The 16,813-nt window shown below is 38.6% G+C and overlaps 1 non-coding gene across 1 annotated transcript; it reads left to right on the top strand.

The window, feature by feature from the left end:
• The first annotated feature begins 2,722 nt into the window (after positions 1–2,722).
• LOC122121664 lies at positions 2,723–2,829 on the top strand. Its single transcript, XR_006150003.1, has one exon. It is a non-coding gene; the product is annotated as a U6 spliceosomal RNA (small nuclear RNA).
• The last annotated feature ends 13,984 nt before the right edge of the window (positions 2,830–16,813 follow it).

Raw genomic sequence — 16,813 nt, 5'->3', positions numbered from 1 at the left:
TATTGGAGATAGGAGTCTCACGGTCTCTCCTGCCCCAGCTGGCTTTGAACCGCAATCCTCAGATCTCAGCCTCCTGTGTAGCTAGGATTACAGGTGTGAGCCACCAGCGCCCAGCCAATCTAGATATTTTTAAAGGAAATATTGTACGTTGTTTCCTTGGTGACAATGTAATTGGAAGACTTAACATTTTCATGCACCATTGCCGTCTTAAATGAAGTAGATATACATGGGTTTGCATACAGAACTTTTGGAACAGCATTAATGTTGAATCTTGGATGGAATTTGGTTGGGAATTGTGGCAAGTTTTCATGGTATGAGAAGAAAAAGGCCACACTAATATTTTATCTGCTACAATGCTATATTAGTTTATTCAAACACACACATACACACATATACACAGATATACACATGTGTAGTATGAAGACCCAGTCAGTATGCAAGAAAATATTTTAATAGGAATTCCATAAGATATTTAGTCTGCTGAGATCTAATTAGAATTTGTAGACATATCTAGTTGCTTCAATCCCTGGACAAGTCATTATCATTGGTGAAGGTGTTGCCATTTGAATTTAGAATGCCCCAGAAAGACCCATGTGTTAAAGAAAAATGACTTACCATTTCCTCCCAGACTGTAGACAATACCTGAATAGTTCTTTTGGAGATTAAGTTCTTCAGAGTAAAACCTATGAGAACATGGACTGTCATCTACTTTCTTCTTTTCTCTTTAATCATTCTTGGTCAAAAACATTTCTTTTTGACATACTCCCCACCTTGACATTGTCTTGTCATAGGCCACCAAAGCCATAAAACCAATTGAACATACACTGAAACCTTCAAACTTATAAATCTGAGTAAGCCTTTCTGCTTATTAAATGGACAATATCACTTATTATGGTAGGTTATAAAGCTAACACAGAAATCTAGTCTTTCTAGCAAGGTAAAGTATATAAAAATGCTTCATTATAAAATATCTAACTCCAAGTTGTATTTTGTGTTTTTGTTTCTGTAGATCCTAGAGCTTAAACTCACGGCCTGAATGGTGCTTTTGTGTTCAAGGCCAGTGCGCTACATAAAATCTGACCTGGAACTCCATTTCTCCTGGTGGTTAATTGGAAATAAGAATCTAATGAACTTTCCTATGCAGGCTGTCGTATTCATGTTGCATACTTTATGTAATGCCGATTCTCAACATTGTATAGATGCTCCAACTACAATATAAAAAAAAAACTTAAAACATACTAAGGATATTTGTAAAGTATAAAATGAAGGAAAAATTTTCATCCTTTACAAATCTATGCAAAATCTATGCTAAACAATTGATATTTTACTGTACCTTTCCTGCAACCAGTTTGATATAGTTTAATACTTGTCACTCCAAGTTTCTCTGTATTCTACTGTATATTTACTTTTTCACGTATGTGTGTATATGTATACATATATGCATCTATCTATATATGTTTCAATGTGGATCATTGGATTTGAAGCTGCTTTGTTTTGCTGTTCAGCAATTGAACCTTGCCGCCTCATTCTGTGACAATATCTGTGCTCATTCTCATCATTCCTTTATTTACCAAATCATCACCTTCTAAAATCAGCTTCATTTCTTGGGTAAGTTTACCAATCAGTCCAACCAATATCCACCCAGAGGGTCTTAATAAATCAAGTTTTAAGGAAGAAGATAACATGAAGTGACAACTACAGAAATTCTACAGAGACCTGACATCTTTCACATTTCTGCCTTCCTTCTCTTCTCATTCTTCAAAAGCATTGACTAACACTATAAATATACTGCAATTATAAGTTAAGGATCAGTGGGGTTTTTCCCAACCTGAAGCCTTCTTTTCCGTGATTCTTGACATAAACTTTTTGGGAGATTTTTTGGATTGTGAGGGGATTCCATCCAAAACAAAGCCATGTATATCAAGAAAATCAATATTTTCAACTCAGAGTACTAAACAAAAGAGGGAGAAAATTAAGGTTAGCTATATATGTTAACCACAAATATAGGCAATATCAAGATATCTTGAAATTGTATACTTTTATTGGATAAAGTGGCTCAATCCTGTAATATTATCTACTTTTTTAGAAAACAGAGATTAGAGTATTGCATTTCCAGGCAAGCCCAGACAAAAAAAGACTTTTCAGAAACTCTAACCATTTGCTGGGTGCAATGTGGTTTGCTTGTGTTTGGAGGACTACAGTCCAAGCAGGCCCAGCATAGTGATACTACCTCAAAATAAGCAATCAAATTACAATCTGCAGGTATGGCATAGTAGAGATGCCAAAGTTGTAAAGTTCCTTTCATTGCTGCAATTGGTCTTCTTGTATTCCTATTTAAATATTTTTCCCTTCCCCTCCACAAATGATGCCAACATCAAAAATGTGTGCTTATGTAAGAAATGCATGATTCTAAAATTTCATGACAATTCTTTTGAACTTACTTTTTGTGGAATTGTCTAGTTTAAGAAAATCAATTACACTTTCTATATAAAAAATGTTCTGGGGCTGGGAAGGTGGCTCAGTGGTAGAGTGCTTGCCTTGCATGCCTGAGTCCCTGGGTTCAATTTCTCAGCAGCACATAAACAAAAAGAAAAAAGCTGGAAGTGGCGCTATGGCTCAAGTGGTAGAGCTATCGCTAGCCTTGAGCTGAACTGCTGAGGGACAGCGCCCAGGCCCAGAGTACAGGCCCCACGACCGGACCCCCACAAAAAAAACATGTTCTGTGCTTAATCTGGTAGCCCATTCACTAACATTGAAATGATACAGAGAAGATTAGCATGGCCCCTGAACAAGGATGACTCGCAAATTCATGAGGCAATCCATATTTATACAACAACAGATGCTGGAGGGGATGTGGCCACAAGGGAACCCTACTCCATTTTTGGTGGGAGTGTAAACGTGTTCAACCACTTTGGAAAGCAGTATAGAGTTTCCTCAAAAGACTCCACATAAAGCTCCCCTATGACCCAGCAACCCCACTTTTGTTCATTTACCCAAAGGATCACAAACAAGACCATACTAAAACTACCAGCACAACTATGTTTATTGCAGCATTATTTACCATACCTAAGATATGGAACCAACCCCTATGCCCCTCAGTAGATGAATGGATCAAGAAAACGTGGTAAATATATACAATTGCATTCTATGCCTCCATCAGAAAGAATGATATCGCCCAATTTGTTTGGAAATGGAAAGACTTGGAAAAAAATTTATTAAGTGAAATAAGCCAACTCCAAAGAAACATAGGTCCCATGGTTTCTCTTATTTTCAATAACTAATATATGTCCCGGATTATCATAAAATGTCAAAAGCTATGTGCATTTGACCAGATAAGATGATGTTAAGCTAAATGAACCCCAAGATAGGGACACAAGTGGTTCTATCTTGTTATTATTTCTAACATACAAATACTATATGATGTGATTTTTTTGTTTCTTTATATGTTCCTCAACCATGCTCTAACCCTTTTTTTCACTATATTTGAAGTTGGTGCGCCTACATCTTGTATATACGTTTCTTTAATTTGGGGAGGGGAAGGAAAAAACTAAATGCTTAAATAGGGATACGGTTTGACCCCTGGTAACAATGAGATGCACAAGACACTATGTTGAAAAATGAATTGTACAATTTAGGCAGGGGGAGGGGGAGAGGAGGAGTGGAGTGTACTTGTGGAGGTGGGAGAGAAGGGATGGTGGGGGAAAAACAAAGGAAGAGGTAACAATGCTTGTTAAGAAATGTACTCATTACCTTGCTCATGTAAATGTAACCCCTCTGTGCAGTATTTTTAAAATAAAAAAATGTATAAAAATGTTCTGAGATTGAAGAGTTCATTTCCCTTATTTTACCCATATAATATCGTTAACAAATAAATTAATGCAAAACACTGACATGAAGGTATTATGAATAAATCTGTGTGTTTGTGCATGAGTGCACACGTGTTGGTGTGATCAGAATTTGAATTCAGGGCTTCAAGGTCTTGCTAAGCCTTTCCTCTCTAGATTGGTGAGCTATTATATGAGCTACATCTCCACTACTGGCTCTTTGCTAGTTCATTAAAATTTTTGAAAAATAATCTCAAATATTTTTTTGCCCTGATTGGCTTCCAATTGTTCTCCACAGATCTCAGCCTCCTGAGTAGATATCTCAAGTAGACAAGATTACAGGTGTGACCAACCAGCACAAGGCTGTCAGAATAATTTTAAAAGTAGAAGAAAATTTACTTCATGGGGGCCTGTTATTATCATCTCTTACTTTTAAAGCACTTTGCTTTAAAAGTAAATGTGAATTTATTAAATTAAATGTAAATTTATTTCTCTTTTGGATTCTTAAAAGACAGAAAGTGATGATATTTAAAAGTTTTGGTACTTTTTTAAAAGAAAAATGGAAGTGTAGGACAGAAGAAATTTGGCTGTCTTTGAAAATCAATTTATAAGCTCAATTATGTACATGATAACGCAATGTCGCCAACACAGTCTGTGCTGAAGTCAAATTGTGACAGAAAAAATCATCATGGGGAATAATTGCTATGCTATTATTTCTTGGGCAATATGAATATTGAATTTAGAGTGTAAGAGAATGGTGAGATTTTACCTACCTTTTCTGTAATTGCTGAAAGATTTTTGGAAACTTTGATTCATTTCCTTCCTCACTGTGTGTCTTTGGGCCATTCACTTAGTGCCTTTAATTACAATTTTCCCAACACTAAAATGGTAATAACATTAGCATTATAGCAAATGTTATCTTAAGAATTAAGAGAAATAAAACTTGTGAAAAATTTAACATAAACTTCTATGAATGAGCTTTGAGTTTAGCCAACAGTTTTTTAAATACTAAATAAAATGTATTACAGAAACCATTACATGTAGTGAGCAACCAGAAGTAATGTTACCTATTGACAATGCTCTGTTTCCAAGGAACCCAGGTGGATAACTTCTCATGCTGTAAATCAAAATGGTTATCTTATGTTTTGATAGTGTAAAAATATCAGGGACATTATAAAGAAGGAATGTTGTAGACAGATGTGAAGTCCATATGAAAATGTACAAAACTGATAAAACGTAATCGTATCTGAACAGTATATTTTGGTTTACATAATTTAAGGTACATCACAAAGATAGGGAAAACCTAGAAGAATGAACTATCTTTTTGAAATCCTATCATAGATCCTTAGCAGGATGAACTCTTTCCTCATTCTTGTAGAGGCATCATCAGATGAGAGGAACTCTATTTCTTTGTTTGTTTCCTTCCATTTATTCTTCAGTTTGAAATCAACTACATGAGACTGAAAGAACCAAAATTAGACACGCAGGGTTTGGAAAGAGCAATCAACATAAAATAAATAAAGTACATAAAGTTTTGTAAAAGGTCTACCCAAATTGAGTTATATAGTCTCAAGCATAAACAGAAAATGATTTAAGCAATATCATTTTATTGAAAAATGTTAGGCGTTGTTTAATTTTTCCTTTCTACTACATTGAATTAAGTATTGATTTTGTATAGAGACATTAAAGATGAGATAAATAAGAAACTTGATTTAAAATGGACAAAAGTTCTGAATAGACATGCTTTTCAAACAGCCCTGAAAATCACAAAGTTGTGTGTAATACCACTTCTATGCTGGCTTAATGCTTTCTGAACAGACATCATTAGAGAAATGCAACTCAAAATTACTATGATACTACTTCATAATTATTATAACTCTTATCAAAAAAATCAAAGGAGCCAGGTGTTGTGGTAAAGGCTTGTAATTCCAAGCATTTAGGGGGTTGGAGTAAGAGGATTTGATTCTAAGGCCAGTCTGGTGTACTGCTCATAGTAAAAACCTGCCCTTTAAAAAACTCAGAAGGTAATAATGTTGTGAGAGTGTGGAGAAAAGGAAATTTTGTACTCTCTTGGTCAAAATACAGGTTAATATTCTCGTTGTAGAAAGTAGTATGCAGTTTTCTAAAGAAATGCAAAGATGAAATATCATCTGACCCACTAATCATGTGATTATTTCTCTTTGGGTAACTCGAGCTTTGTGTTTTACAGATACACTTCAGGATTTCTTTTTCATGAATCAAACATGGGAAAGAACTAAATGCAACCTCCCTTAATTCAAAAAAGAATAGAAGCTATATTTATTTGTATTACTGTGCATGAAGAAATCCTGGAGATTTCTGGTTAATTCAGAGGGACCCATGCAAAAATATAGGACAAGAGGAAAGTAAAACTGTTTTTAAAGTATAATAGGTTATCATTGATGAAAAGTTTTAGTGGTCATTTTTCCTTTTTTTTTTTTTTGCCAGTTGTTCAATACAGCAGCAAGGCTGTACCCTGGAGCCCTTTCAATGTTACCACGTGAACCTCCACTTCTGTAGTGCTTGTGGGTGTGGTGCCTCCTCAGGTGGGGCCCCCTCCCTTGTGGTGGATGTGCAGTGAAGGGATTGTGTGTGCATGGTCCCCAGCATTGCCATATGAGCCCTGCCCACCCTGCCCACCTCCCTTCCCAGTCTCTCTTGCTCAATTTCACCCAGGAGCTGGCAGCCATGAGGCTGAAGTTGAGCCACTGCTGCCCTCTCCTCTGTCAGCTGTGATGGTACTGGTCTGTGGTGGTCCTGGGTTCAAGTGCCATCCCAGTGAGACTGTTCTGGGGTCACTGCCTGCCCCCATGGGTGTAGGGTGGAGGACATCATGTTTGTACACTGCACAGTCCACAGGAGAAGGAAGGCTTGGTGGACAGTTCACCCCCTTGGGGCCAGGCAGCCCAGCCTTGGTTCAGACTTTAGGGCATTCTGGAGACTAGAGTCGTGTGCTGACCCCTCTGCTAGCGGGCTTGTGACAGCTGTGGCAGCTCAGCACCCTGGAGCCCCTTCAGAATCCCCATAGACCTCCATTTTCTGTTCCTTGTGGTCTCAGGTATGGAGCCATCCTTGCATATGCCCATCAGTGCCAGAGGAGCCTGGACTTACAGTGCACCAGCTTCAGCACTGGAGACCCAAAGCCCCTTTGGCTTTGCTGTGTAGCCTCCTCCATTGTCCTTCTGGTCCACATGGATACAGCTCTGGGTGCCATTCCGGGGATGCTCCGTTTGGCAGCAATGGCCTCATCCCCTACCCTCAATAGGATCCAAAGCAAGCATGGGTCTGGCCTTGGCAGTGTAGGCCACACAGATGGAAGGCAGGACTTGGGGTCTGCCCTGCCTTACCTCCTGGCTTTGGCACCTGAGGCTGGGTTGCTTGGTTTGGTCACAGATGGAGCCTTGTTGGATGCAGCCCACCACAACAAGTGCTGCACCTGCTGCAGCAGCAGTGAGGTGTCCCAGATCCCCCTCAGGATCACCACAGGGACCTCTGATGGGTCTATATGGACTTGGTGTTTGTGTCATCCCAGGACTCCCATTAGGAAGTGCCACTCCCCTTCGTAGTACTGGAAGTAAGAGGTGTCACATATAATTTCTGCTTTCTAACGTTTTTCTTCACTAAGTTAAACAGAAAAGGGAGATATAAATAAGTTTTATAAAAACAAAACATATAACCTATATCACTTCTACCTGTTAAAACACTGTAATATTTTTTATCCAGTAGGAATTCTTTCCGTACTTACTTATTTTACTTTTGAACGTAACGAATGTAATATTTTTGTGTGTATTTTACTATTCTAGTAAACTTTATTTGCACTACTTACATACAATTTTTTTTAATTCTGAGATTTAAGAATGTGTTTTTTGGAGAACTCTAGCAACAACAGATGCTGGAGGGGATGTGGACAGAAAAGAACCTTACTTCATTGTTGGTGGGAATGTAAACTTGTTCAACCACTTTGGAAAACAGTATGGAGGTTCCTCAAAAGACTTCACACAGAACTCCCCTATGACCCAGCAATCCCACTTTTGGGCATTTACCCAAATGTTTACAAACAAGACCACACTAAAGCTACCAGCACAACAATGTTTATTGCAGCATTATTTACCATAGCTAAGATATGGAACCAACCCAGATGCCCCTCAGTAGATGAATGGATCAAGAAAATGTGGTATATATACACAATGGAATTCTATGCCTCCATCAGAAAGAATGACATTGCCCCATTTGTTAGGAAATGGAAAGACTTGGAAAAAATTATATTAAGTGAAGTAAGCCAGGCCCAAAGAAACATAGGTCCCATGGTTTCCCTTATTTGCAATATCTAGTATATGTATGAGTCAAGCGGAAAAGGTCAGATAATATGATGTCAGGAAAATGAACCCTTAGATATGTATTTTAATGTTTTTCTTCTTTCATGCATGTGTTTCTAACGCTTTTATAAGATTATCTCTTTGTTGCTTTGTATGTCCCTCCCCCACAGTATAACCCCTGCTTTCACTATATTTGATGTCAGTATAACTTGTGGAGGCGATGGGGAAAAACCAGTTGTTTAAGGATACGGTGGACCTGCTGCAACAATGAGAAGTACAAGTTGTCATGTCCAAAACGAGCTTTACAACGTCGGTGCGGGGGGGGGGGGAGGGGGGGAAGGAGAAGGATTGGGATTGGGGGGGAGGGGGGAGGCTGGGAAGTGATGTGAAGGGTAAACCAAAGGAGGAGGCTGCAATGCTTGGTAAGAAATGTACGCATTATTCTGCCCATGTAATTGTAATCCCTCTGTACAGTATGTTCACAAATAAAATAAAATCAAATTAAAAAAAAAGAGTTTTGTTGTACTTTTATTTCAGTTTGCCATTGGGCCTTATAAACGCATACAATAAAATCCATTCTTGCTAGTATCAAGTTCAATGGTTTTGTAGACTTGAGACTCAAGGATATATCATTATATATCATACAGTAATGTGTGTCAATTTGTTTATAACTGCTCCATAAAATAATTACTAATTGAGGCAGCAGCCACTTCATCTGGCATCCTGGTCCCTCTGATGAAGTAGGATCCTAGTGGCAGCCTGCCCAACTCGGGTGCTTCTGGGCATCTCGCCTGAGACTGGGGGAGGATATCAGGGTGTACCTGTTGTTGGACTAAGGAAGCTGCTGCGTGAATGACACAGTGCCACTGACCCACATCTAGCACCCACATCTAGCACCCACCAGCCCCATGGGCCTGGGCCCTAAAGATCAGCCCATGAGAGCACACACACACGGCTGGGTGGGGGAGCACCCACCTAGAAAGGAGTGCAGACAAAACAGAAGCCACTCTGGGGATCAGCTTGTACAGTATCATCTGTGGAGCAGGGGACGATTGTGCTCAGCTCTGGGGAGAAGACAAGAAATACAGGCCCAGGTGCTAACTTTTGTACTCAGGCTGGCAAGGAAACTTTCCTCCAGACACTCTCCTGCAGGCTCAGGGTGCCCTTCCATGTTCCTTGTCCATGGAGTATCAGCCAGGGACACTCATGTCCGCTACTCCTGGCTGCTCTTTTGGGGTTTATTAATTTACACAGACAGCCCTTGCCTCAGACAGCAGAGTTATACTCTGGGTTTTCTAAACTTTCTGCATCTGAGCATTTCACAGTGTTTTGTCTTTGTATCGTTTCTTATAAATGCTTTGTGAAATTTGTGTTTAGGTGTTGAGGTGCAGGAGGAGCCAGATTATGAACATAGTTTCCTACAATACTTTCATCTAAAAATGAAAATATATTCTTTCTAAAAATGCCTATCAGGAAATGAATTTGAGAGAGAGAAAAGGCAGTTTTCTCATGAGATCAAAATGTGCTAGTTTTATATGCATGTTTTATGCGTTCAAAATACAACTAAATAATTCACTATCTAGGAACAATTGTCCAGACCTAAGAGTTAGGCGTCTTGGTAGCTAGAGGCAGGGTTTTTGTGAGGTTTATCCAAAGGGAGGGAAGAAAGTTAAAATCCATAGATTATTTTGTAGAATGAAAGTGGTAATACTAAATGAGAATCACATAAATCCTCTCTGCTATTCAGGGTCTTTTATTCTTCCATATGAATTTTTGGATTGCTTCTTCTATTTCATTGAAAGTGAGATTGGGATATTGATAGGTATCACATTGAATTTGGGTATAGCCTTTGGCAGTATTGCAATTTTTATGCTGTTACTCTTCCCAATCTAGGAGCGTGGGAGGTTTCCCACTTCCTTAGTTCTGCTTTAATTTTATTTTTCAGGTATTTAAAGTTTCCATCATAGAGGTCTTTCACCTCTTAAGTTAACTCCTAGGTATTTTGGGAGGAGGATATTAAAAAGGTATTGTGTTCCTATTTTCAGCCTCACTCTTTATCGTTATTGGAATACAGGAAAGCCATTGAATTTTGAGGGTTAATTTTATATTCTGCTAGTTTGCCAAAGTTTCTGATCAGCTCAAGTAACTTGGGAGTGGAGTCCATGGGGTTCTTTAAATACAAGATCATGTCATCTGCAAAGAGGGATAGTTTTACTTCATCTTTCCCTATTTAGATCCCCTTTAAGTTTGCATCTTGTCTTATTGCCCCAGCTGGCATTCGAATACTAAGTTGAAGAGGAGTGGAGAGAGAAGACATCCTTATCTCATTCCTGAATTTGTAAGAAATGATTTTAACTTTTTGCCATTAACTCTAATGCTGGCTGTAGGTTTGTCAATCCTTAGCAGAAAGAACAGTGCTGGAGCAATATCAGTTCCAAATTTCAAACTCTATTAAAAAGCCATAGTAATAAGAACAGATTGATAATGGCACAAGAACAAACCTGAGGACAAATGGAAAAGGACTGAAGACTCAGAAATGAATCCACTGACCTATAGCCACTTAATCTTTGACAAGGGCTAAAAAACATAGAGTGTAATAAGACAGCCTTCTCAGTAAATGGTGTTGGCAAAATTGGTTAAACACCTATTAAACTAAAAATAGATTTGTATATATCGCCCTGCACCAGAATCAACTGCAAATGGATAAAAGAACTCAAAATAAAAGCAGACACTGTGAAAACATTACATGAAGGAATAGGAGAAACTCTAGGGCTCTTTAGCGCAAGCCAAAATTTTCTTAATAGAGAACAAGAAACAAAACAAATCAAAGAAAGGTTGGGCAAATGGGATTGCATGAAACAGCAGAGCTTCTGCAAAGCAAAGGTAAAAGCTAACAAGAACTGTAGAAAGCCCACATACTGGGAGATCTTCATGAGTCATGAAATGGACAAGGTCTTATATCTAAAATATACTTAGGACACAAAAATTAAATTCCCCAACAACAAATCCTCAAAGAAACAACTGCCTGATAACTCAGTGGGCTAAAGACTTAAAGAGAGATTTCTCTGAAGAGGAAATAAAAATGCCCGTTAGACACATGAAGGAATGCTCAAGTTTTCTAGCCATAAAAGAAATGCAAATCAAGACAACATTGAGATCGCACCTCATTCCAGTTAGAATGTCTATAATCAAGAAATGTAATAATTACGGATGCTGGAGGGAACTCTACTGCATTGTTAGTGGGAGTGTAAAGTTGTTCAACCACTTTGGAAAGCAGTATGGAAGTTCTTCAAAAGACTCCACATAGAGTTCCCTATGACCCAGCAATCCCAGTTTTGGGCATTTACCAAAATGATCATAAACAAGATCACACCAAAGCTACCAGCACAACCATGTTTATTGCAGCATTATTCACCATAGCTATGATATGGAACCAACTCCGATTCCCCTCAGTAGATGAATGGATCTAGAAAATATTATATATATATATATATATATATATGTATATATATGAATGTACACACACACACACACACACACACACACACACACACACACACACAATGGAATTCTATGCCTCCATTAGAAAGAATGGCATTGCCCCATTTGTTAGGAAATGGAAAGACTTGTTAAAAATTATATTAAGTGAAGTAAGCCTGGCCCAGAGAAACATAGGTCCCATGGTTTCACTTATTTGCAAGGACTAGTACATGTCTAGGACAAGCAGAGAAGATCAAAGGTTATGTACATATGATCATATAAGATGATGTTAAGTGAAATATACCCCAAGTCAGTCTTGGTTTTGTTTTAATATACTTATAAGGCACTATGTGTTTCTTTTGTAGGTTCATCCCCCCCATGATATAACCCCTGTTTTCACTGTATTTGATTCCAATGTTGTGCATCTTGTATATTTACTTTTGTAATTTGGGGAGTTGAAAGGATGTAGCAAAATGCTTAAATGGGGCTGCAGGTTGACCCATTGTGACGAAGAGATGTACCGGACACTATGTAGAAAATGAATTTACAATGTCAGGCAGGGATTGTGGAGGGAGGAGTTGGAGAGGTGGGGAGGGAAGGGATGGTAGGGGAAAAACCAAGGAGGAGGCAACAATGCTCGATAGGAAATGTACTCATTACCCTACTCATGTAACTGAACCCCCTCTGTACAGGATTTTTCCAGTGCTGCCCTCCGCATTGAATTTTTTGCCTTTGCTGGCTGTGGTTAAGTCGACCTGCTCAGTGGATTAGTAGTCTTCAATGCATCTTGGTCCTCAAATGGGACTTGGATTATCCAGTGGTGGTTGGAACGGGCCAAGGGCAGTGCAAAGACCATTTCCAGGGCATGGCTTCTTCATTCCCCATGCAACTAGAATTGCAAGCAGTATTTCTCTGAATTTGACTCCAGAAAACAATCACTGAACCAAAAGGCAAGGCCGCCAAGCACCTATCCTCCTCCCCCCATTCCCTCCTTTCTCCATCCTTGGGAGAGTACAAAATAATTTTGCAGGTTTTGGCAAACACACAAATTGCCCACCACCTCCCCTGGTAAATTAGGTTTCAAGTCACTAAGTCATGTAAACGGATAATGCCTCACTCATTATTCTGGTCAACATCTTCAGGTTGTTTGATGCTTTAATTTTTGTTGTTGTTGTTGTTGGTAGGGGGACCTGAACTCTGGGTCTGGGCACGATCCCTGAGCTCTTCAGCTCAAGGCTATCACTTGAGCCATAGCGCCACTTCCAGTTTTTTCTGCTTATGTGATGCAGAGGAATTGAAACCAGGACCTCATTCATGCAAGACAAGCACTCTACCACTGAGTCTCCTTCCCAGCCCTAATGCTTTAATTTTTTAAATTTCTTTTTTTCAGTCTTGGGTCTTGAACTCAGGGACTCGGTTTTAGCATATCCCTGAGTTCTTCAGCTCAAGAGAAGCCCTCTTCCACTTGAGCCACAGTGCCACTTCCTGTTTGGAGACAAGTGACTCACAGACTTTCCTGCCAGGGTTTGCTTTGAACCGTGAATTTTAAAATTATATTCTTTCTAGGTGTTTATTGGAACATTACAGTTTTTCTGGAATTTAAAGTTTTCTGTAAACATTTATCTTCAAGTAATCCAACAACCTTAAATATTACATTTAGAAGCTATCCTGTAGCACATCCATTTTGAAATTATTATGTTAAGATGAAATTCTTATTCTTTGTAGAAAAAAACCATTAAACTCCAAATGAGAACATGCTAATTTCAGCTGCCTTGAGTCTCCTTCCTCTTTTTTTTCTCTCCAGTATCTTTTCTTGTTTTGGAACAAGTGTCATGGACTGTCCAACCATTCAAAGGAAGCTTATTCCATTAATTTAATAGAAAAGAATCCAATCTTCCTGCATCTCAAGGCAACTTTGAGTATAATGTTAATCTGATAATTCACATCATTGAATTTTCATAGTAATTTTGATAATTTTTGTTTAAACCATTCATTAAAGAGCTTCCAAAAAGCAAGAATAAAAAATAATGTTCTGCTTTCTAAGAAGGTTTTAAAAGCTAGTAATTCAACAAAACACATTCTATTCTTCCAAGATTCCATGGTGAAAAATTTCTCTTTCATCATCGCCCTTACCACTGACCCCTTCCCTTCAAACTTTCAGCTTTCTTGTTCCAGCTTTCATTTTGGTTCTAGCATCAGAAATCTCTTTGTAGTATTTGACAATGAAATTCCATTTGTTGTTAGAGAGCTCAATTCATATTGCCAAAAGCAGACTCATGAGCATAACATTGAACATAAAATATTGAATATCATTAATGTGATCTTATGTAACTATTTCATAAATTAATATAAGTTCCACATAAATGTGCATCTTCATATAATTTTTAAAATGCAAAGTAGTTACATATCTATGTCAAAAAATAATTCAGATCACTAGTAGAAGATTATAAGCTAAACCTATTGCATCATCCCCAATATCTTTGTAAAATTTTCTTTTCTCATTAACTTTCACCTTAGGGCCTTCTTTTCCTAGCCACAAATTGTCAATTGATATCCTTGTATATTGGTCACCTCTGAGTAACCTCACTTCTTTCCACCACCAGTAATTCCCCTGTGTTAAATACCTGAGGAATAACGTCCCAATGTGCCTGCAAGAGGAGTACCCAAGTCGACTGTCTGTGCCCACTCTTCCCTTGTTTTGTTTGGGAATGTGCTATCAGAGACAAGGGTGTCAGGGATCAGGTGGCTGGAATCATGGTGTTATGAATTATAGGTAGCAGAAAAGAGTAGCAGAGACTAGGATACCAGGGAAAGTGTAATTGTGACTGTCATAACTTAGTTGAAGTGGCAGGAAATTGGGTAGCAGCAACCGCTTTGCAAGGGTTGGGGTAGCTAATACAGGCATCCAGAACAGTTTAGCAGGGACAAGAAAGCATAGACTAAGTGAAAGAGTAAAAGTTGTGAGGGATTGTGGGGCACAATCAGGGTCATGAGTGGGTAAACTGGGTAGCCAGTACTATGGTAGAAGCAATTGGCATGGCGGACTGATACGGTGCAGAGCTCTGGGTTTGCCTGTCCAGTTTTGGCTGTTAGATTTTTAAGGAAACTACCTCTAGCAGCTCATTATCAGCTTTTTTTTTTTTTTTTTTGGTCTGTCATGGGCTTGAACTCTGGGCCTGAGTGCTCTCCCTCACCTCTTCATCTCAAGGCGAGTGCTTTACCACTAGAGCTACAGTGACACTTCCGGTTTTCTGGTGATTTATTGAAGATAAGAGTTTCACAGACTTTCCTGCCCGGGCTGGCTTTGAACCTCGATCCTCAGATCTCAGCCTCCTAAGTAGCTAGGATTACAGGCGTGAGGCACCAGCAACCGGTGAGAAGTGAATGTTTCCACTGTATCATTGGTAAATATTTTTGGATAGATACCTAATCCTAATTTCACTGGGTTTTGTGGCATTGTGTTTTTGCTTTAATGAGGGACCTCCATATTGATTTTCAGAGCAATTATAATAGGTTGAAGATAATCTATAATATGTGAATATTAGATCAAAATTTAAATATATCAATGAACACATACAGGACCATCATATATAGCTTATAATTTGAAGAAATTTTAAGAAGACCAACAGTTGGGGGAAAAGAATATTTCAGAAGCTTAATAAAAAACATACACACATAGGAAAATACAAAAACAGGTACAACTAATTAGTGCTAATAGTAACAAAACATTTTCCTCAAGTTTTAAAAATGAAATTATTAAAATAATACTTAACATAAAATAAATATGACATGGAAGAAAATGTACCATAGACATTGTTTTCCCCATAATTTGTTTGATTTTTATAGCAAATGGATTAAAAGAAAATGTAATTACATGTCGGAAGATGATAACACTGTCAAGTGTCATTGATAGAATCCAGCGAAGGAAAGTAACAGAAAAATAGAGAGTAAGAACAACCTGGCTATGGCTGAATATACTCAGAACTTTGTGAGGAAAGAATGCTCCATTTTCCTCATCAAAATAGAGTTAGGATAGCTACCTTTTGACAGAATACTTGTAATGCAGTCAGAGCAGTGGAGTTACTAATTTAGGTAGTAATTTATTACTTTTATTCCCTAATCTTATGATGTGATTCCCAAATGATGTGAGTGATCTTAGATTTTCTGAGCCCTTTTTTCACCCAAAGTTTCTAATTCCTCCCCCTGCCTATGATTCTTCTGCTACTCTCATTTCTTCTTGTTTCTGAACTAGACTCCTATGACCTTTTTGTTCATGAGAAAGAGCTGGAGAAATATGAGAATGGCCTGGAGTCGGAGCTAACATCCACTCCAACTTGGAGGATCTGGTGAAGGACCTACATCTGGGCCTCAGAATCAGATATTAATTGAACTCTTTGGAAATGGAGAAACTCACCCCCCAACCCCAGGCAGAATCTGTCATTCCTTGACTTTCTCTGAAGAGATTTGGTACTAGGGCACAATTCAGAGAATGAGCTTTCCTACCACCCACCACAGCCTTGTCAGGAGGAACAGGTTCAAAACTAAATGTGGCCTCAGTTCCCACAGGGCCAGTCAGAAGCCAAGAGATCACACTTTTCTCCTCATTAGGGATCTTCTGGTAGGAATAGAGTCATCTGGGCAAAGTCTAATATGGAGATTAAGTGAGACTGGACCTATGGAGGACACAAGAGAATGACCCTGTCTTTGACTACAAGTGAGTTGTGTAGTGAGACATGACAACTTCCTTCATATATGAAAATTCACTAGGTGTTATCTCACTGCCACTTTGCAGGAGGTCAGTTTCCCCAAAGGAGAAGTTGTTAAATGTTGTGACTTCCAGTTTGCTCTCTAAGCTCTTGTCTCTCCCACCCCTTCCCATGCCAGGAATGCATTGGTTCTTTCAGGCACTCAACTACTTGACTGACTCCTAGGCAGGAATACTGTAGGCTATTATTTGGCTAACCTCTTGCATTTGAGGTAGAATAAGCCTAGGCTCTGCTTATGCCATGAGGTAGATGCACGAAGCTGAGTATAAGCTCATATTTATACAGAAAACCAATCATATTGAAAAAAAATAGTTGAGTGATTTAGGGTTTATAGCCACTAAATTTAGGTTATTATTAGAAACACACCTAGAACCATGGATTAGGAAGAGAACAGTGAAGTAGGTTTAAG

Source organism: Dipodomys spectabilis, unplaced genomic scaffold (assembly GCF_019054845.1).
Source record: "Dipodomys spectabilis isolate Male_0828 unplaced genomic scaffold, ASM1905484v1 ptg000192l, whole genome shotgun sequence".
Classification (NCBI taxonomy): Eukaryota; Metazoa; Chordata; class Mammalia; order Rodentia; family Heteromyidae; genus Dipodomys; species Dipodomys spectabilis.
The sequence above is the reverse complement of the archived record's forward strand: the minus strand, read 5'-3'. Positions and strand labels throughout refer to the sequence as shown.